Genomic DNA, 22,114 nt, shown 5'->3' on the forward strand with positions numbered 1-22,114 from the left:
TTGGCACCAAGGGAACTTCATTAACATTTTCTTTAGCCATGTTTTGTTGTTCTTCTCTTCTCGCTCTTCTCAAGCGTGCAGTTCACTCGATCTTCGGATCAAAAAGTAAAGAATTTCCACTTTGAGATCATTGCATGAACTGCAATTAAAAACACAGAGAGATCAATCAGTAAAATAAAATAAAAAAACTCTAAATTAAAACATAAACTAATTGGTAACAAGACTAAACAAAATCAAAATTTACTCTCCGGAAACAGCGCCAAAAACTTATTGTGAAAAATGTTTGTAAGCGTACAAGTGTCAAGTTTTAATAAAAACTGGCCTATCGCCCTAATACTTTACTTTTTGGGCGAAGGGCGGGTGTGAGCTGACCAACTCGCCAACGGGGATGGCTATCCAAGGGCTTCCAAGTAGGATTTGAACCTACGACCAGTCAGTTAACAGCCGACCGCTCTACCACTGAGCTACTGAGGCTCGTCCATTCGTTGGGTGATCCCTTGCTCTCACGTTCGAGTATTTGCTCGTCGTTTAGGCCCGTGTATGATGAATCAAGTATCGTTCCCATAAGAAGTAAAGTGAAAATATTCAGTGCTTGTAATTAAAATAGTCTAAACTTTATCTATAAAATTAATATTCAGAAGGTTTGCAGAAAAATAAATAATCACTGAGTTTTTAGTAGGACGCACACAAATTTCAAAGAATATCAATCAGAGAAAAATTGGTCTAGAGGTTTAGATTTTACTTGATTTCAACAACAATCAATCCTAATTAATTTATCTTCATGAATTTCAGTCAATTAATAGTCAAGAACACTTAAGTTTATTATTTCTCTCTCCCGAGCAACAATTAATGTTTATCATCTACGATTCAATTTCAATATTCCTATTAAGAATTTACTCGCAGTGATCTATGTAAAACGATGTTCTTTTCAAAAGCACTGTTAAAATTATACACTCTCCAGAGTTATATAAACAATTAACAGTGTTATTTATATTGGTCTTATTCAAAATCTCCTCTCTCGAGTGCCAGATTTCAAATAAATATTACAATTCAATTTGTGATCAAATAATTGAAAAGACATTCAAATCTAGAAAAAAACAATTAATCTAGAAAATTTCAATTCAATAAAATAAAAAACTCATGAAAGTGTCTACATCAGGTTCCATCCGACCTCTTGTTGTGAAAAATACTCGCAAGCGTACGAGTTTCAAGTTTTAATATAGTGATAAAATCATATATCGATCACATAGGGAGTAAAATGAAAATAATCAGTGTTTGTAATTAAAATAGTCCAAACTTTATTTCGAAAATCAATATTTGAGAATTTTGCAGAAAAATAAAATAATTAAGAGATTTAAAAGAACGCACACAACTTTTAGATTAAAATCAATCAGAGAAAAATGGTCTAGAGGTATAGATTTTACCTGGTTTCAATAACAATCAATCCTAATTAATTAATCTTCATGAATTCCAGTCAATTAATAGCCAAGAAAACTTAAGTTTATTATTTCCCTCTCCCGAGCAACAAATAATTTTTATCAACTACAGTTCAATTTCAATATCCCTATTAAGAATTTACTTGCAGTGATCTATCAAAAAACAATGTTTTTTTTAAAAGCTCTATTAAAATTATACATCTCCCGAGCTGTATAAATAATTAACAGTGTATTTTATATCCTATTCAAAATCTCCTCTCCCTAGTGCCAGATTTCAAATAAATATAATAAATCAATTATTGATCAAATAAATTGAAAAGACAATCAATTCTAGAAAAACAATTAATCTAAAAGAAATTCAATTCAATAAAATCAAACATTCATGAAAGCGTCTACACCAGGTTTCATCCGACATCTAGACTCTAACAAATTAGTTCATAATAAAATTCTGAATAAAACAATAATTCATAAATCCAAACATATTCAAAATAAAATAAATAAAAGATAAAATAAACAAATCCGTTGATGCGATGCCGTGTCCGGTCAATCGATCTCCGTCTTCAATTAAGCTCCAGATTTCTTCAAACAATTCTCACGTTCAAACCCAAAAATCTCTTCTCTGATATATCGTATAATTATTGTGGCGGCTCCCTCAAATCTGACGTTCAAGAATCCCTTTTATATTGCATGAAAAAGCCCACTCAAAAGCCCATAAAATACTTGCCCGAAATAATTAAAACTTTCCAAACAGCAACGGGGCGGGCGCGCTAGGAACGGCGCGGGTGCGCCTTCTGTTCGCTCTTCATATTTCGATGTCACGACAACGAGTAAAATATTTAAATAACAAGCAGAATGATTAAAATAATTTACACCAACTAGGCTAACGTTTAAAAGCAATTTAAATAAATACACAAGTGGAAATAAAAGCTTTAAAATAATTTGGACAAATAAAAGAAAGATTTGAATAAACAAGTCTAGAACCTTTAAAATAATTTAGACAATTAAAAGGGTTTATATAAATAAGCTAGACATTTAAAATAACTTAAAATAATTTAAAATAACTAACCGCTAAACTTAGACTATTTAAAATAAATAAGTTGAACACTCGAAAATATTTAACCAAATAAACTAAACAGTTAAAATTATTTTAAAAGATAAAATAAACAATTAAAATAATTTAAAATAATAAATTAAACAATTAAAAGCATTTAAATATGCAAGCTTAAACCTTTAAAATATTAAAGCAATTAAATTGCATAATAAAAATCATTTTGGCAAATAAACTTAAACAATTAAAAACATTAATTAAATAGTTAGTAAAATAAAATCATTTGAATAAATAATAAAATATTTTTAAACACATAACTCACATAAAGAATTTAAATCAAATAAATTTAAAAATAATAATCCTAATATTTATTAAATTTAATGCAAGCGATTTAGTAGATTGGATTTTAGGCGTCACATGATGCCTGTCTCGACCCATCGTTGAAACAGCTTAAGAATTGTAGTGATCCGTATTCGTAAATTGCGATTAATGAATGATTAATCATGTAATCATGTTTAGATTAAGTAAAACGTGATTAAGAAAGTTCTTGTTGGATTAACGGACTTCGGAAATGAGCTCAGAATGATCAAAACTAGTCCGGTAGGCCAGGCGAAACGGATGCTCCGTTGCAAGGAACGGACGTTCCGTTGGCGATCGGAAGCTCCGATGGAGATCAGAAGCTCCGATCGGGACTACGTCATGCATGACGCATGGGAACGGAAGCAACGATCGGGAACGGAGGTTCCGATCTCCCTTATCCAAAGTCAACCAGTACAATTTTGACACGTGGCAGATAAGGATATTCGAAAGCTCCGATGGCATGATCGGACGTTCCGATCCAGGAACGGACGTTCCGATCGATGCCTATAAATATGAGATCCGAGCTCCTCATTTCTTGCCAATTCCAAGTTCCTCTCCTTCGCCTAGTAGCTCTATTTTGGGTTTTGGGTACTCTTATTTTAGAGTTGGAGTAAGGAAAATATTTTAGTATAGTCAGACAGTGTCTGACATAGTAGTGGGGTAGTGCTCGTGTAGCGGAGCAGTGCTCGAGGCTGTGGAGCTGCAGCAGGGGTGTGCCCTTAGTTGCGGGATAGACGCCATCAGTGGGCTGACGACGGACGCAGGTATAGCTATGGTCTCTTTAAATTATTTAGGAGTATACAATAGCTTAGTTAAGGCTTTTAGAGCTTAATGAATGATGCATGGATATTTGCATTTTAGAGTTGATGATAGGCTTGGAACCTAGAGTGGGACTGCTAGAACTACTTGTAGTAAGGTACGTAAGTACTGACTGAGATAGCCAGCGGGTTTACATGCTTATATGTTGCATTTGTGTGTCATATTATTATGCAGCATGTGCATATCATATTGTGCATGTCCATCTTTTGAGATGAGCCATGTAGGGTTGCTCAGCCCTGTTTGGACGGTTGATGTCTAGGGCCCAGTGACTGACGGGTCATGGGTGGCTAGCATCGGGGTGTTGGAAAATGTGTTTCAGATCAATTAAGAATTGATACCCGGTGCAGCGAAAGTTTAAAAATTTTATTTTTCTTATATGGAACGATTCCATATCATGGGTATCAAAACTTTACGATTAAATTATGCAAGTAAAAATAAAATCATAATTAAATTTTTACCTCTTCAAGCAAAGGCTTGTTTATGGACTCCAACAGAATTTAATCTGCTCTTCTTGTATATCCCGAGAACCGATGTCTCCCACGATCAATCACCGAAATAAGGTCCACGAACAGAAAACCGAAACCCTCTGATTGATTGCACTAGAAATCAATCAGATGTTTATCGTAGAGAATAAACAGATTTGATCTGTTAATTCGAAATGTAATTTTTCATTAAATCACATACCGAATTTTTTCAAAAAGAAGCAGAGGATTTCGAAAATTCTCCTTGAAATATTTAGTGTGTATTTTCGAAAATTGCTATATTGAATGCTTGAAATTTTTGAACTCTACACCTTTACTTATAGATAATTTCTAGACTAGATTAAGTTATAATTGTATTAGAAATCTAACTCCTTAGGGCCCACAATCCATAACTTAAGCCCAACAAGTCAAGCCCGTTGTTATAGAAATTAATATAAAATTCATCGTGACTCCGATTGATAAACTGATTTTATCAATGTGCACAGAAACCATTTCTGCATCTTTTAAAGTCAAGATAATTTTTCTGAATCCGAATTCAGTGATTTCCAAAAATGCTCATCCCTATGTCATTTTAGGAAATTCCACTCCCGAATTCTAACTTCTCTTTCATTAAATTTAACTTTTTAAATTTAACTATCTCAACGGGGTTTAGTAATCCATTACTTGTGTGACCCTCAATGGTTCAGGGATACAGCTAGCCGTGGGCTCACAACTCCTTGTGACTCGGAACAACAATTTCCGACTTACCCAACGAATCATGGTAAGAGCGCCTAGCATCATCGCCCCATGATTCCCCAGGTATCACTGATAGTGCCTGCAAGAACCAGTAGATTTTGGTTAGCGTACAGTACGGTCCCTTCATCCAAATATCCCGATCGAATCAACAACCATTGGTACATCGAGAGTCGTTCGAGATTCGATAACTATGCATTGCATCTTGGAGATCAAATAGTGACATCGCATGTGTTACTAGGAACACCGAGTAACCTAAAACACATCATGTACTCTGGCCAGAGATTCGTCGCACTAATATCTCCTCAGATCGCATAGGATATCCATACTCGCAAGTATGTGGTGAATCCTTGACAACAAAGCATCGAATCCTATATGTGTCGTAACTGTACCCAATCCCGACACCTGATGACCCCAATAGAGTCGGTAAACGAGTCAAAGTATAGTACTAGCATATAGAGTCTCAATAATGTTTCAAGTAGTAAGGACCTAATGATTGTGTACAACCAAAACCGCGGACTTTATCCACTCAATAAGTGATAACCACTTGGAAAGTCCGGATAGGGTAGTTTGATCATTCATCATATAAATATCCATTTGCATGCTTTGCACATCTCTATGTTCCATACCAATGAAACGTGGTACTCGGCATCGCAAATGCTAGTCTCAATCTTGAGCGATCCTTATCCTTATTAGCGGACGGCTCAATCGACTAGGAATTGTTTAAAATATACAGTGATTATAAGACGTGTTTCATGATAGCCATCTCAATGTACTACCACATCTTACATGCACTCTAGTATATTCAAGGTCTTCATCTAAACATCGTATAGTATGTCACAACATAATAATATGATAAAAGATAAAGTCATTGCCATTATAAAAGTGTAAATTATATTAAACAAAAGATTGTTTACACATAGAGTCATAAAAGCCCTTAGCCACAAGTTGGCTAACCGGGCACCCACTCTTTCAATCTTCCACTTGCCCTAAAGCCAACTAGTCATACTACGTAATCCCATTGCTTTGCGATGTTTGTGAAACAATGGTCATGGCAAGGGCTTAGTAAGCGGATCAGCGATATTGTCTGTAGAGGCCACTCTCTCGATAGTTATGTCTCCTCTTCCACGATCTCCCGGATGATGTGGTATTTCCTCAGTACGTGTTTGGATCTTTGATGAGACCTTGGTTCCTTTGCCTGAGAAACGGCACCAGTGTTGTCGCAGTACACCGGGATTGGACCAACAGCTTCAAGAATTACTCCCAACTCTTGGATGAATTTCCTTATCCAAACTGCCTCTTTAGCAGCAGCTGATGCTGCAATGTATTTTGCCTCAATGGTGGAATCCGCTGTGGTGTCCTTCTTGGAACTCTTCCAAGAGACAGCACCGCCATTGAGCATGAATACAAATCCAGAGGTTAACTTCGAGTCATCCATGTCGCTTTGGAATCTAGAGTCAGTGTAGCCTTCCAATTTCAATTCTCTTCCTCCATATACCATGAATACATTCTTATTCCTTCGTAAGTACTTAAGAATATCCTTCACGGCTTTCCAATGCATTTGACCAGGATTGGCTTGATATCTGCTCGTGACGCTCAGAGCATAGGCCACATCCGGTCTGGTAGATATAATTCCATACATAATACTACCAATGGCTGACACATATGGCACGTGTGTCATCTTTTCTATCTCTTCGTCAGTCTTGGAACACATAGACTTGGATAGAGAAACTCCATGACACATAGGTAGATGTCCTCTCTTGGACCCATCCATTGAAAACCTTTTCAATATGGTGTCGATGTAGGTTGCTTGAGTGAGTCCTATCATTCTCTTAGATATATCTTTATAGATCTGAATTCCTAGAATATAGGATGACTCACCTAAGTTCTTCATCGAGAATCTCCTGACAACCTTATCTTTGTTGACTGCATCATCCCTATATCATTCCCAATGAGTAGGATGTCATCAACATAAAGTATTAAAAACGTTACCGCATTCTTAACTACTTTCTTGTACACGCATGGTTCCTCCGGGTTTTTGATGAAACCAAAATCCTTTATTGTTTCATCAAATTTCTGGTTCCAACTTCTTGATGCTTGTTTGAGACCATAAATAGATCTCTGAAGCTTGCATACCTTATGCTCGCTTTCCATGGATGTGTATCCCTCAGGCTGCATCATATAGATCTCTTCCTTAATGTTTCCATTAAGAAATGCAGTCTTTACATCCATTTGTCATATCTCATAGTCAAACCAAGCTGCTATGGCAATAAGGATTCCTATGGACTTGAACATTGCGACTGATGAAAAGGTTTCATCATAGTCAACTCCTTGTCTTTGAGTATAACCTTTTGCTACCAATCGTGCCTTGTAGGTCAATACCTTTTCATCAGGCCCAAGTTTTCTCTTGTATATCCATTTACACCCTATTGGAACAATTCCATCGGGAGGATCTATTAAATACCAAACTTGGTTTGTATGCATCGAGTCTATTTTTGACTGCATAGCTTCAAGCCATAAATTTGAATCCGCATCAAAAATTGCTTCCTTGAAGTTTCTTGGATCACATCCAATGTCGAGTTCACTTTGATCCCCTTCAAGAAGAAGACCATATCTAATAGGAGGTCTAGAAGTCCTCTCGGATCTTCTAGCAACAGGCGTGTCATTTGATGATTCTTGAGGTGTAGGATCGTTATTTTATATTTCGGGTTCTTCTCAAATTTCTTCGAGTTCCATTATCTTGTCTTTCTTATCCAATAAGAACTTCTTCTCCAAGAAGGTGGCATCCCTCGAAACAAACACTTTTGTTTCAGTAGGATGATAGAAATAATAACCGATTGAATTCTTCGGATACCCTACAAAATAACATAAGGTGGATCGACTATCCAACTTATCTCGCACTGTCCGCTTCACGTAAGCAGGACATCCTCAAATCCTCAAGTACGAATACTTAGGAGCTTTGCCATTCCATAACTCGTATGGTGTTTTATCTACTGCTTTAGTGTGGACGTTGTTCAACAACAATACCGTTGTTTCAAGCGCATAGCCCCAAAACGAAGGTGGAAGCTCAGTGAAGCTCATCATGAATTGAACCATGTCCAACAAAGTTCAATTGCGACGCTCCGAAACACCGTTCAGCTGAGGTGTCATAGGAGGAGTCCACTGAGAGAGAATCCCATTCTCGTTTAGATAGTCCAAAAACTCGGTACTTAAGTATTCTTCACCTCGATCCGATCGAAGTGCTTTAATACTTTTACCTAGCTTGTTTTCTACTTCAGCCTTGAATTCTTTGAACTTTTCAAATGCTTCAGACTTATATTTCATCAAATATAAATACTCATACCTAGAATAATCATCAGTAAAGGTAATGAAGTAGGTGTGACCAAATTTAGTACCAATACTAAATGGGCCACAAACATCTGTATGGATCAAATCCAACAGATTTTGACTACGCTCAGGTTTTCCTTTGAAAGGAGATTTAGTCATTTTTCTCTTTAGGCAAGACTCACAAGTAGGTAGAGAGTTAATATCAGACATATCAAACATGCCCTCTCTCACTAGCTTGTTCATCCTCCTTGAGGAAATATGACCTAGCCTAGCATGTCAAAGGTTTGCCGGGTTTTGACTATCGTTTTTCTTTTTATTTGTTGTTACCGGTTTATCAACATAATTAATTGAAACGTCTTTTAATTTTAAGCTATATAGATCGTTTCAAGTTGTCCATTTCCAATCAAACATTCATTCTTGTAAATATTACAAATCTCATTCACAAAATTGCAAGAATAACCATCTCTATCAAAGCATAGAAATAGAAATAATGTTTTTAATCAAATCTGGCACAAATAAAACATCTCTAAAAAATAACTTAAAATCGTTCTGCAAAACTAAATAAGCATCTCCTATAGCTTGGGCTTCAACTCGAGAACCATTTCCGAGCCTTAGCTGGGTCTCAACTTTCCTAAGCTTACGACTTCTTGTCATCACCTGCAAATCATTGCAAATGTGAGATCCACATCCGGTATCCAATACCCAAGAAGTAGTATTAAGCGAAACATTTAATTCAATGTAAAACATACCCTTTGCAGTTCGCAACTGTTCGAGGTATTCCTTGCAGTTACGTTTCCAATGACCGGGTTTCTTGCAGTAATGACAAGCATCATCTTTGATCCCGTTCGAAGCCTTTGCCTTGCCCTTCTTATTTGGTACAATTTTCTTGGGTGGGGTAGAACGTTTCTTACCCTTTCCACTTGGCCCTTTCTTAGATTTTGAAGAGGAACCAACCAAGAGTACCGATTTATCCTTCTTTAGTATGGCTTCATATGTGACAAGAATATTGACCATCTCTTCAAGGGTGGCCTCTATCTTGTTCATGTTGAAGTTCATCACAAAACCGTCAAACGATGAAGGAAGTGATAGAAGTAACAAGTCCGCGCTTAGTTTATGCTCTAGTGTCAAGTCGAGTGTTGCCAACTTTTCAATGAGCCCAATCATGTGTACCCCATGCTCACGGACCGAAGTCCCATCTCGCATGCGGCACGTCATGAGCTCTCTGACGGTGGCATACCTCTTCGATCTTGACTGAGCTCAAAAAAGTTCCTTGAGGTTCTTGTGAATGTCAGCAGCATTCACGACATCCTCAAATCGCCTCTAAAGTTCATCAGACATCAAAGTCTGCATGTAGCATTTGGCCTTGATATCATAGTCCCACCATAGATCAAGTTTGGCCAACTCTTCCGGACTTGTATTAGCCGGGGCTTCCTTTGGAGGAGGCTTCTCTAACACGTAGAAAGCCTTTTCTGAACTAAGAATAATTTTCAACTTACGGAACCATTCCGTATAGTTTGCGCCAGTCAGTTTGTTTTGTTCGAGAATTAAAAACAGTGGATTGCGCGAATTCATTGTAATAGAATACTGAAAAGGAAACAGACAATAATCAGTGATTGTTTAATTAATTTACTAAGACATAAAATATGACGAATTTTAATTTTATGAATTACACTCCCATTATTTTAACGATTTCACTACCCTCTAGTGAAAACGGGAAACTTTTTCCTTAGTGGGAACATGGAGTCCAATTGACAAATCATAGTCTCGAATAATATCAGCCAACCATAATTTTCAAAAGGTAGAGCCCAATTACTTCCAAAGTAACCCCCATGTTTTTACCTCATGTCCAATAAGGGCTCAATAATATGACGCCGTTTATTATGACATGTCAAGATAACCCATCAATATTAAGTTGTGATGGACGGTCGCCATGTGGATCCCCAATAATATGAGCCAATCCCATGGGAGTTTCACCCAACTTACAACATGTGTCGATCCAATGTACAGCTTTCTGACGAACGGGCCCCCCAATAATATTAGCCAGACTATATCTGCGGGTAGCATCTCATACATTGATCGTTGATGGAAGGTAGAAATATTTAAACAATATTTAAATTCCTTTTTATTAATCTTGATATCAATTTTAAATCATATTTAAAATGAGGGATTTTTAATTTTGAAAATTTGTCTCATCAATCAACATTTGTATGCTTGCGGGATTCATACAATTTAGTCAAAACATGCATACATCAATAATATCATATATTATATAAGGATGATCGATCCAATAACTAATCGACCCGTGGTTGCCAATCACGAGTCTTAGTCCAATCCTAGGTGATATGCAAGTATGCAATGCAATCCTATTACATTGAGCTTCCAATTTACATTTCTTCGGTCTTCATTGTCTGTTGGGCCCACCATGTCTTCAAATCTTTGTCTCCCACTAAGTCTAATAAATTTACAATAAATTTTGATGACAAATAGGGGATACATATTTAGGGGTGGGAACGGGCCATAAACCAGGCCCACTTTTTATTACAAATGACAATTCAAATTGGGCTATAAACCAAGCCCATTAATAAAACCCAACAACAATAAAACCAAATGTAAATTACCTAACATACACCTAAAACATTGGTCATGGCAATCAATCATCCTTTTATCCAATAATTAATTCAATAATTAAATAATTGGATAAATGCAATGACATCATATTTAAAAGATAAAATCATATTTTATCTAATACATTCATAAGATCATATCTTATCATCAATTGTACCAAAATAATTGATTTTATAAATTCTAATTTAACGGATAAAATTTATAAATTTTCCAAAAATTCAAATTTATCCAAAAATCAATTTTAAAAATTTCAAACTCAAACAATTTGATCCGATGCTTCGTGGACCAATCAAAAACAATTTTCGATCGGACCAAAAACTAAAATTTCAAAATATTAAAATTTTAATTAAAAAATTAATTTTAATTTTTTTGCACTGCCCGGGACATTCCCGGGCAGCCCCTCCTCCACGTGGGACCGGGCTGCCCACGTGGAGGTGGGCAGCGTGTTTCAGATCAATTAAGAATTGATACCCGGTGCAGCGAAAGTTTAAAAATTTTATTTTTCTTATATGAAACGATTCCATATCATGTGTATCAAAACTTTATGATTAAATTATGCAAGTAAAAATAAAATCATAATTAAATTTTTACCTCTTCAAGCAAAGGCTTGATTATGGACTCCAACAGAATTTAATCTGCTCTTCTTGTATATCCCGAAAACCGATGTCTCCCACGATCAATCACCGGAATAAGGTCCACAAACAGAAAACATAAACCCTCTGATTGATTTCACTAGAAATCAATCAGATGTTTATCGTATAGAATAAACAGATTTGATCTGTTAATTCGGAATGTAATTTTTCATAAAATCACAGACTGAATTTTCTCAAAAAGAAGCAGAGAAACCAATGTGATTTTACCAATGTGCACAGAAACCATTTCTGCATCTTTTAAAGTCAAGATGATTTTTCTGAATCTGAATTAAGTGATTTTCAAAAATGTCCATCCCTATGTCATTTTAGGAAATTTCACTCCCTTTAGTTAAGAAGTTCAACTTCTCTTTCATTAAATTTAACTCTTTAAATTTAACTATCTCAACGGGGTTTAGTAATCCATTACTTGTGTGACCCTCAATGGTTTAGGGATACAGCTAGCCGTGGGCTCACAACTCCTTGTGACTCGGAACAACAATTTTCGAATTACCCAACGAATCATGGTAAGAACGCCTAGCAACATCGCCCCATGATTCCCTAGGTATCACTGATAGTGCCTGCAAGAACCAGTAGATTTTGGTTAGCATACAGTACGGTCCCTTCATCCAAATATCCCGATCTAATCAACAACCATTGGTACATCGAGAGTCGTTCAAGATTCGATAACTATGCATTACATCTTGGAGATCAAATAGTGACATCGCATGTGTTACTAGAAACACCGAGTAACCTAAAACACATCATGTACTCTGGCCAGAGATTCGTCACACTAATATCTCCTCAGATCGCATAGGATATCCACACTTGCAAGTATGTGGTGAATCCTTGACAACAAAGCATCGAATTCTATATATGTCGTAATTGTACCCAATCTCGACACCTGATGACCCCAATAGAGTTGATAAACAAGTCAAAGTACAGTACTAGCATATAGAGTCTCAATGATGTTTCAAGTAGTAAGGACTAATGATGTACAACCAAAACCGCGGAGTTTATCCACTCGATAAGTGATAACCACTTGGAAAGTTCGGATAGGGTAGTTCGATCATTCATCATATGAATATCCATTTGCATGCTTTGAACATCTCTATGTTCCATACCAATGAAACGTGGTACTCGGCATCGCAAATGCTAGTCTCAATCTTGAGCGATCATTATCCTTATTAGCGGACGGCTCAATCCACTAGGAATTGTTTAGAATATACAGTGATTATAAGACGTGTTTCATGATAGTCATCTCAATGTACTACCACATCTTACATGCACTCTAGTATATTTAAGGTCTTCATCGAAACATCGTATAGTATGTCACAACATAATAATATGATAAAATATAAAGTCATTGCCATTATAAAAGTGTAAATTATATTAAACAAAAGATTGTTTACACATAGAGTCATAAAAGCCCTTAGCCACAAGTTGGCTAACCGGGCACCCACTCTTTCACGGGGGGCACGGCCCACGTCCAGTAGGAATGAGCTGTGTGCACAGGGTTTGCTCCCCGGGTTGCATCACTCATGTCCTAGGCGCCATTATTGAGCGGTTATATATAGTTATCCCGATATGGATACCCGATCATTGCATGCATCATATTTGTATGTTTTACCCTGTGCTTTTGTATTGAGCTTAGAGCTCACGTCCAGTCATTTTTGTGTACCTGGACACCCCATTCGACGGGGCAGTTGTAGGTGCAGGTTTGAGCACCAGGAGCTTGGAGTAGCTAGTGACCAGTGAAGACAGCGGGATTAGCTTTAGGTTTTGCCCTTTAGGCTTATTTATTCAATTGGGTTGTATAATCGAATTTATTTAACCGGTTTTTATTCTGCCGGTATGCTTTTATTTAAGTCTTCCGCAGCGATTTATTTAATGCATATTTAATTATGCTCTTAACTCTGATTAGGTAGTGGATCCGTGTTGGGTCGCTACATTTATTGGTATCAGAACATATGCATGCAAGAGACTTGGGATATAGTATTAAGACTTTGGGTTATCCTTATAGGATTGATGAGACCTTGGAAGAGGTGGGGATACGGCGATTAGATTGCCCCAATACTATCATAATCAGAAGGATTTCTGAAGATTTGGCTTATGGGTATTCAGCCAATGCGGGCAGCAATGATGGATCGTGTCCGAGCTTTCGAAATTTCTACTCATAAGGATCCTAGCTTTGGATCGAGTATCGGATGCCAGAGGATTGGTATGGACTTACTTAATGCTTGCATCTATACAGTCAGTACCATGATGACGCTACTCTGAAGAATCTCCATTCGTAGTTGGAGAGATTGTCATTAAACTCATGCAGAACATATTTTTGCCGGTATGCTTGTATCGATGCGTTCGGTAGGCACACGGGAAACTTCATGTTCAAAAGCATGATTTGTTTACAAGAAGAACGCTGATGGTAGATCGTGAGCAGAAGAGGTCGACTGACATGCACTGACGCAGAGCATAGCTGGTTAGCTAGCACGTGCCATTTCTCCGGAGTTCTTTGCGGGAGGACATGTAAAGAGACTTGGACGGGAATATGCTTGTATCGATGCGCGTGTCTATTAAAAGCTTCATGCTCAAGAAACGAAGACTAGTACGATGATTTAAATACTGTATTGTTATAGTTGTAAACAGTATTTCAGTTGTAAAGAATCATCATACTTTGGTTGTATCATTCAAGTTGTTGAGTTGTACATTTTTCATTGTATTTTCGGAATACTGTAGTTGTATTACATGGGATTGTAATCAAAAAATTGTACATAACTTGAAATAAATTATACATGTATTATTTTATTCAGCAATTTGTGGATTATCGCGTACTTTTGCTGAGTTGGCGTCGATTCTAGTTGATTAGTGTTCAACTATTGTAGCTCATAAGATTTGAGTGGACCGACTGTGATTGTATTGACTTGCGGTTAGTCTAGGTGTTTTCCTAGGATTGACCTAGTTAGTCAGTGGACTAAGATGATGCTAGTGATGAGTGGACTCATCTGGAGGCATAAAGGATATTGTTCGGTTTAGAACATTGGGCTTGTTCTAGGTTGTTTTCCTTAGAACAGTAGGTTGTCTGACCTTGTTAGGTTGAGACTTGTGATGTTGGATTTCATCCAAATGCCAGGTCAAGTATATACCGAGAGTTGTGGACTATGACAATGACTAGACGTGATGGGGCACGACCCTATGCCAGTGTGACTCTGGGAGTCTTTGTACTTCAGAGGTTACCTGGGAGCCTTTGTGCTAGGGGATTTGGAAGTGGGGAGGCTACTCAGTCTAGGGATTTGGCAGTTGTCACAACACTGTATGACCTTGGATTAGATATCAAGTTTGATATCGATGGTACGATATCGTCTGGTAAGCCAAAGATATATGTTAAGCTTTCTGCCGAGGAACCAGTCTTGGAGGTATTTCCTTGACGAGTGTATGCTTTGAGCAGATAAATTTTGACCTTTGAGTTACTGCTAGACGTGTGGATCTAGTAGGAGGACGGAATTCTACCAGCAGTGACTAGGGGTTGTCATCGAAGTTGCGAATAGAGTTTCATTGTGATAGGAATCATCCAAGATATTGGATGGGATGTTGTTTTAAGACTTCGACTCGAATGCGAGGACTAATCCGTGATGATGGACTTCATCGGTGTTGGAATTATATCAAGATGCTAAGGATTGTATAAGCACTAGTTGAGATTTGAGGGAAGCATGACCTATAACCGTGAAGCCTTGGTTGTTGTCCAGATGGGTTATCGAGGTAAGCTACCTTAGTCTTAAATTGTTGTACAATCTTGGCAGGGGATATGATCAGGAGCGTGTCCAGAAATTGGGAGAATCTTTGGAATACTTTAGTAACGATTCTTGGACTTGACGAGCCGTGCAGTTCATTCTGAATGAACGAGGCAAGGACAGTGAATTCAATGTTTGCGCTAAGTACTGTCTGATGTTTTCAGAAGTTGGGCATAGGATTTTCCATGGGATGGAGATGATTTTGGCTGACAAGATCGCGAGAAAAACTTGGGCTTAGTTTGTCTTGATGTTGGATTTGGGTGAACAAGACAACGGCTAGTAGTGGTAAGTGGTACAGGATTTGTGCTAATGACTACTAGTGGATTTTGGCTAATCCTGTCAGAGTTAGGTTGATTAAGTTCAGTAAGCGAGACAGCTGTCGGTGGCAAGGCACGAGATTGTGTCAATGGGCTACTAATAGCTATTGTTCGATTATCGAGCATAGGTTTGTTGAAACCAAAAAGATTTGGGTATTCCAGTGTTTGGAATAGGAGACTTGTGACATCCGAGTCAAGAGTACTAACCGGGCCATGTAGGTTAGATGGTCAGTGACAGTGATGGTATAATCTGACAAGTGTGAGCTTACATAGATCGACGAGTTCGATTGGTTGAGACAATCAGGATCGATCGGGATGTAGAGATCGAGAAATGCTTGGGATAGTATTTGGTCGCTTAATGCTTAAAAGATGAGTACTTAGTACAATCTCGGAGCGGGTTTTGCTTTGGAGTCTCTAGGTTTGCCAGAGATGAATTTACTGGAAGATTATAGTTAACTTGTATGGTCAAGTTAAGTGTAAACTTGGCAGGAGACTATTGAAGGAATTGGTAACTCCTCGAATAATACCTTTGTGATGATGTCTTAAGTATACCGTTGGGTTTGAGATCCAACGAGAATGTGTACTCGAACGGACATCAGTTGTCTGATTGTAAGGTGTGACATTGGTTGTGATCTAGTTCTCGAGATCCGACAGAACCTGTCACTAGTTTTCAGTATGTGGTGCGTGAGATCATTGGAATGATCGAGGCAGTCGTAGATCGACTTAGTGACCAACAAGATTGTTGTGGAAATCGAAGACTCGCAAGGTAGCGATGAAGCAATTTTGTTCTTTCAAGTCGACAAGTCACATTTGTGCAGACTGTTGTCAAGGATATTGCGTTTCAACAAGGGACGACGATCAAGGATGTTGTGTGACAAGTTACTTAAGGGTACGCGTTTTCCTGGAGTGACTAGGGAAATGATGAATTAGTCTTTTTCATTGCTGAGGCCGATGCGTCCAGCAAGGGAACGATTTGACTATTGAAAAACCATTGGGATTTAGTTTCCAGGGTCATTGTGTTCAACCTTGGTAGGTTAGGACGAGCGATGAGGGTATCATCAGAGACTCCAAGTTGAGTTATACCAAGAGCTTGCAACTGTCGAGTTTTGAGACGGGATAGGAAGCGTTTCCATATGTCTGTGTACTGTGGAATGTCCCAGTCGAGCATATTGGTGGGAGCTTGCCTTAGTTTTGATGAGCGCACAGTGATTGCGAGTATGTATAACTATCGGGAGGATGTCCATCGATTGAATTCATGGGTGAATGAACTAGGGCTGAGATGATGTTGATCATCAGCGGTGGAATGATTTCCATTGCAGCTTATGTGTAGCTTTGCAAGCAAGTGACTAGGAGATGACTTAGCGTCATTATTGGCAAGTGATGATGGTTTCATCATAGAACGGTGCTGAGATATACTAAGAAACATGAATTGTGTTTGGTACTAGACTGAATGGTCTGAGTTTCCCAGTATCTGCTTCGGTGGAGCATGGGGAAGATAGTCAGTCTATGGGATCATGTGGAGCAGTTATGTTGTAGTAGGAACCTGTGTCAACTAAATTCTCTTGAAGATAATAAGGGCCTTGTTGTGACAACACAGTGTTGGGAATGACGTTTTCTAACTAGAGGTGTTGAGCACTGAGAACTTTTGGGGATCATTAGATGATTAGATTTGATTTGTGATTCGAATTATGATGTAAACCAGTCAGGTTATGACTTGGTCTTGGTCAGTTTGAGATTTTACTTGGGATGATGATCTTGATCAAGTGGGTGTTTATGTCCCTCGTGATCAGTGAGATCGTGGATACGACAAAAGACGTATCAGTGCTGTGATACGCTAGTATCATGGAAGATTGATTAACATCAAGTAACGCAGTGGTGATCAGCTAGGAGAATGTTATTGTGGTTTAGCATTCATGCAGCTAGTAGATGAAAACGACAAGAGTCTGAGTACGTCGGAAGCTATTTCGACCAGATACTCAAGCGAGGGTTTCTAATACGTTCTCGAGGTTTTACCCTAGATTTCGAGGACGAAATCTTTTAAGGGGGAGAGAATGTAGTGATCCGTATCCGTAAATTGAGATTAATGAATGATTAATCATGTAATCATGTTTAGATTAAGTAAAACATGATTAAGGAAGTTTATGTTGGATTAACGGACTTCAGAAATGAGCTCAGAATGATAGAAACTAATCCGGTAGGCCAGGCAGAACGGACGCTCCGTTGCAAGGAACGGACGTTCCGTTGGCGATTGGAAGCTCCGATGGAGATCAGAAGCTCCTATCGGGACTACGTCATGCATGACGCATGAGAACGGAAGCAACGATCGGGAACGGAGGTTCCGATCTCCCTTATACAAAGTCAACCAGTACAATTTTGACACGTGGCAGATAAATATATTCGGAAGCTCCAATGGCATGATCGGACGTTCCGATCCAGGAACGGACGTTGCGATCCAGGAACGGACGTTCCGATCGATGCCTATAAATATGAGGTCTGAGCTACTTATTTCTTGCCAATTCCAAGTTCCTCTCCTTCGCCTAGTAGCTCTATTTTGGGCTTTGGGTACTCTTATTTTAGAGTTGGAGTAAGGAAAATATTTTAGTATAGATAGACAGTGTCTGACATAGTAGCGGGGTAGTGCTAGTGTAGCGAAGCAATGCTCGAGGCTGTGGAGCTGCAGCAGGGGTGTGCCCCTAGTTGCAGGATAGTCGCCATCAGTGGGCTGACGATGGACGCAGGTATAGCTATGGTCTCCTTAAATTATTTAGGAGTATGCAATAGCTTAGTTAAGGCTTTTAGAGCTTAATGAATGATGCATGGATATTTGCATTGTAGAGTTGATGATAGGCTTGGAACCTAGATTGGGACTGCTAGGACTGCCTGTAGTAAGGTACGTAAGTACTGACTAAGATAGCCAGCGGGTTCATATGCTTATATGTTGCATTTGTGTGTCATATTATTATGCAGCATGTGCATATCATATTGTGCATGTCCATCTTTTGAGATGAGCCATGTAGGGTCGCTCAGCTCTGTTTGGACGGTTGATGTCTAGGGCCCAGTGACTGACAGGTCATGGGTGGCTAGCATCGGGGGGCACGGCCCACGTCCAATACGAATGAGCAGTGTGCACAGGGTTTTGCTCCCTGGGTTGCATCACTCATGTCCTAGGCGCCATTACTGAGCAGTTATATACAGTTATCCCGATATGGATACCCGATCATTGCATGCATCATATTTGTATGTTTTGCCCTGTGCTTTCGTATTGAGCTTAGAGCTCACGTCCAGTCTTTTTTGTATACCTGGACACCCCATTCGACGGGGCAGTTGTAGGTGCAGGTTTGAGCACCGGGAGCTTGGAATAGCCAGTGACCAGTGAAGACAGCAGGATTAGCTGTAGGTTTTGCCCTTTAGGCTTATTTATTCGATTGAGTTGTATAATCGAATTTATTTAACCGGTTGTATTCTGCCGATTTGCTTTTATTTAAGTCTTCCGCAGCGATTTATTTAATGCATGTTTAATTATGCTCTTAACTCTGATTAGGTAGTGGATCCGGGTTGGATCGCTACAAGAATTCACGAAAAACCAACAATAGGTATCATATTCGTGGTCTGTTTAATTGTTTGAGTTGTATTTTTATCTTTCGAGAATTGCAAATTTGTTGTATTTGACACAGTATTGTGAGATTGTGAATACTGTACGACTTTCAATATTTGACATGGGAAATATATATAGATTTATAAAATTAATTCCGTGTTTCTATGCCTTTTGATGAGTCTTTTGCTTTCCATCTAAAAGCACTCCAATTTTGGAAGTGTAATTTTGGTTTGAGGTTTGATTCACATTGCAAATCAATTTCATTGCTTGCATGTTCATTGTATTCTTGAATCACGTTAATCACATGCTTTGATTTTGCATTTTTTGTTTTATTATTTTTATTGCTAATATTTACTTATTTATTTTTAGCAAACTGCCAATATTTATTAATTACCTCAAAAATTTACTTCACCATCATATAATTAATATAATTGTAAATTTTTAATATATTATTTATTACTTTTCTCAATGAATATATTATTCTCTCAAAATATTTATTTAATTTTTAATCTATTAATAGTTATTCAGAATTTTAATTCACTGCCATATACTTAATATAATTCTAAATTTTTTATATATTATTTATTAATTTCCTCAATGAATATATTATTGTCTCAAAATGTTTATAAATATTAATTTACATATCTTGAAGTCCACAAAGTGGATCCACGAAAAATTCACGTTTTTTTTAATCAAAAATACTATTTTATTATATATTTAATAAACACATTATTTGACACGGAAATTTAGATCATTAAGTACGATATTATATATTGTAAAACATATTTGACATGGAAAATCTTATAAAATCATGTCAAATAATGATTTATTTTAATTATTTTTATTTTTATAATATAATAATTGTTTAATAATATTTTCAACGTGATTGTAAAACTATTATTTACTTATAATTATAACGAATAATTTTGACAATCAAATATATAAGTTTTTAATTCAATATAATGTATTTCAATAATTTTATAATAATGTATTTTCATTTCGAAATTAAAATTTAATTTTTCAATTTAAAACATATTGTCACACATATCTAAAATATGAACGGAATATCTAACTCAATCTTCACATACTACATGGAACTTGGTTTTTGCAACTACTAGAAGGTTGAAAACAATGGATCACGTGAATGCAGGAGATCATATCCCCATGAATATTGTCAATAATACGTCGCACATTGAAAGCACAAAACATGTCAGTTACTTTCAGTTTCATGCTACTAACCATTTTAATAAAAACTAAAACTTTTATTGTTATCAATATAGATATTAGTATTATGTTCAATCTTAGACATGACAAGACTTTCATTTATCAATAAAAGATACGTGAATATATAAAATTATTTTATTATGTTACTTACTCGTCATCTATTGTGTTATGCAAAACACACATTTCTAGCTCCATCTCTTATAGTGTTGAAAGACGTCGATTGTTGTCATTGAATCAACGTAAAATAAGACAATCTATAACCGAAGAACAACGACAATCTTATCTCGCTCGACGTTGATTAAGATATCAAACGAGAATAATGGATTTGAGATCTTTCAATACTACTTCACATGAACGTACGATATCCAATAAAATATTATTTTTATATTTAATCTGTTTATTTTATTTCTTTAAATTTTCTCAAATTATTGCACCATATATCATTTATTTAAAATACAAAAATAAATATTGCTTCAATTATTTGACATACAAGAAATTTCAAATCTCCATATATTTTTGGACAGATCAACAACAACGTTGGAGATTGGCACAACGTAATAGACGACGATCAATGAATGAGAAAGCAAGAAGCAATTATTTAGCCCATCGTCATACAACTTACCAAAGAGGGAGACAAGCATCTACTCATTCCAAATAACAATTTAATTACACAAAACACAGGAATTTCAGAATCAACTCATAACATCAGTGAACGATGTAAGTACGTTTTACAATATATAATATTGTTTTCACATTTTTCTTTTAAAAAAATTATATTCATTAGTTTGTTTATCCTAAAAAAATTTAATTTTTAACCTTTTAAGTATTGATACAATTACGGTGCGACAAACATGTCGGTTGGAACCAATACCTTATCACATCTTAACATCAAATTTGAGCGTGAAAATGCTAACACCATCAACAACCAACAAATGATGTTATTCAAGGTCATTTATCAAATTCAATAAATAATTACTTCAATATATATGTATATATATGTTACATATATATATGTTTTAATACAATTTCACCTCACGTTTCACATATATAATTTTTACATAAACTTTAGGTGATGTCATTCACATATGCATTAGAAAATGTTGGTTCTAACTATATGATTTGACATGCATACAAGTATGCATATATTATTGAGTTCAAATAATTAATTTATTTGTAAATAACTACAGGGAAACAATGTAGTCGGTAACATACTTGGATATCTACATCCACGTCGATATCATAACATATCAAGGAGTTTTAATGAGAATCAACAACATAATAGATGGATTTTACCTCAATCAACAATCTATCTACATTGTCAATTATTATGAGTTTCACATTATCCCACCCTACCCATGTGCTTTATACTTTGTGACATGCATCTTGTTTAAATTAGATTTAAATATTATGATGTTTGTGATGTGATGCCTATTTACATATATGTTACATTAGTTATTCCAATGGTTGGACATTGATTAATTAAATCATGAGATGATTTAATTAAATAATTAGAGTTTAAAAAACTTTAATTATTATAATGAGTGGGAGAAGGATATATGACAATAAATCATACGGTCTCCCCTATTAACCAAAGAAATGTGAGATTTAAATGGCGCCTAGTGACGCATATGACGTCCTCCCTAAGGAAGATTTTCATTTAAATCAAAATTCAAGGCTTAATTTTCGAAAGGATAAGATTTTTTAATTCGGTTCATAATTTTCCTACCCTAAG

At 36.7% G+C, this 22,114-nt stretch overlaps 1 non-coding gene across 1 annotated transcript; it reads right to left on the reverse strand.

Annotated features, from left to right (window-relative positions):
- Positions 1 to 401: 401 nt before the first annotated feature.
- Positions 402 to 474, reverse strand: TRNAN-GUU (transfer RNA asparagine (anticodon GUU)). The gene has a single exon. It is a non-coding gene; the product is annotated as a tRNA-Asn (tRNA).
- Between the last annotated feature and the right edge of the window lie 21,640 nt (positions 475 to 22,114).

This window comes from Henckelia pumila, chromosome 2 (genome assembly GCF_033568475.1).
Source record: "Henckelia pumila isolate YLH828 chromosome 2, ASM3356847v2, whole genome shotgun sequence".
Classification (NCBI taxonomy): Eukaryota; Viridiplantae; Streptophyta; class Magnoliopsida; order Lamiales; family Gesneriaceae; genus Henckelia; species Henckelia pumila.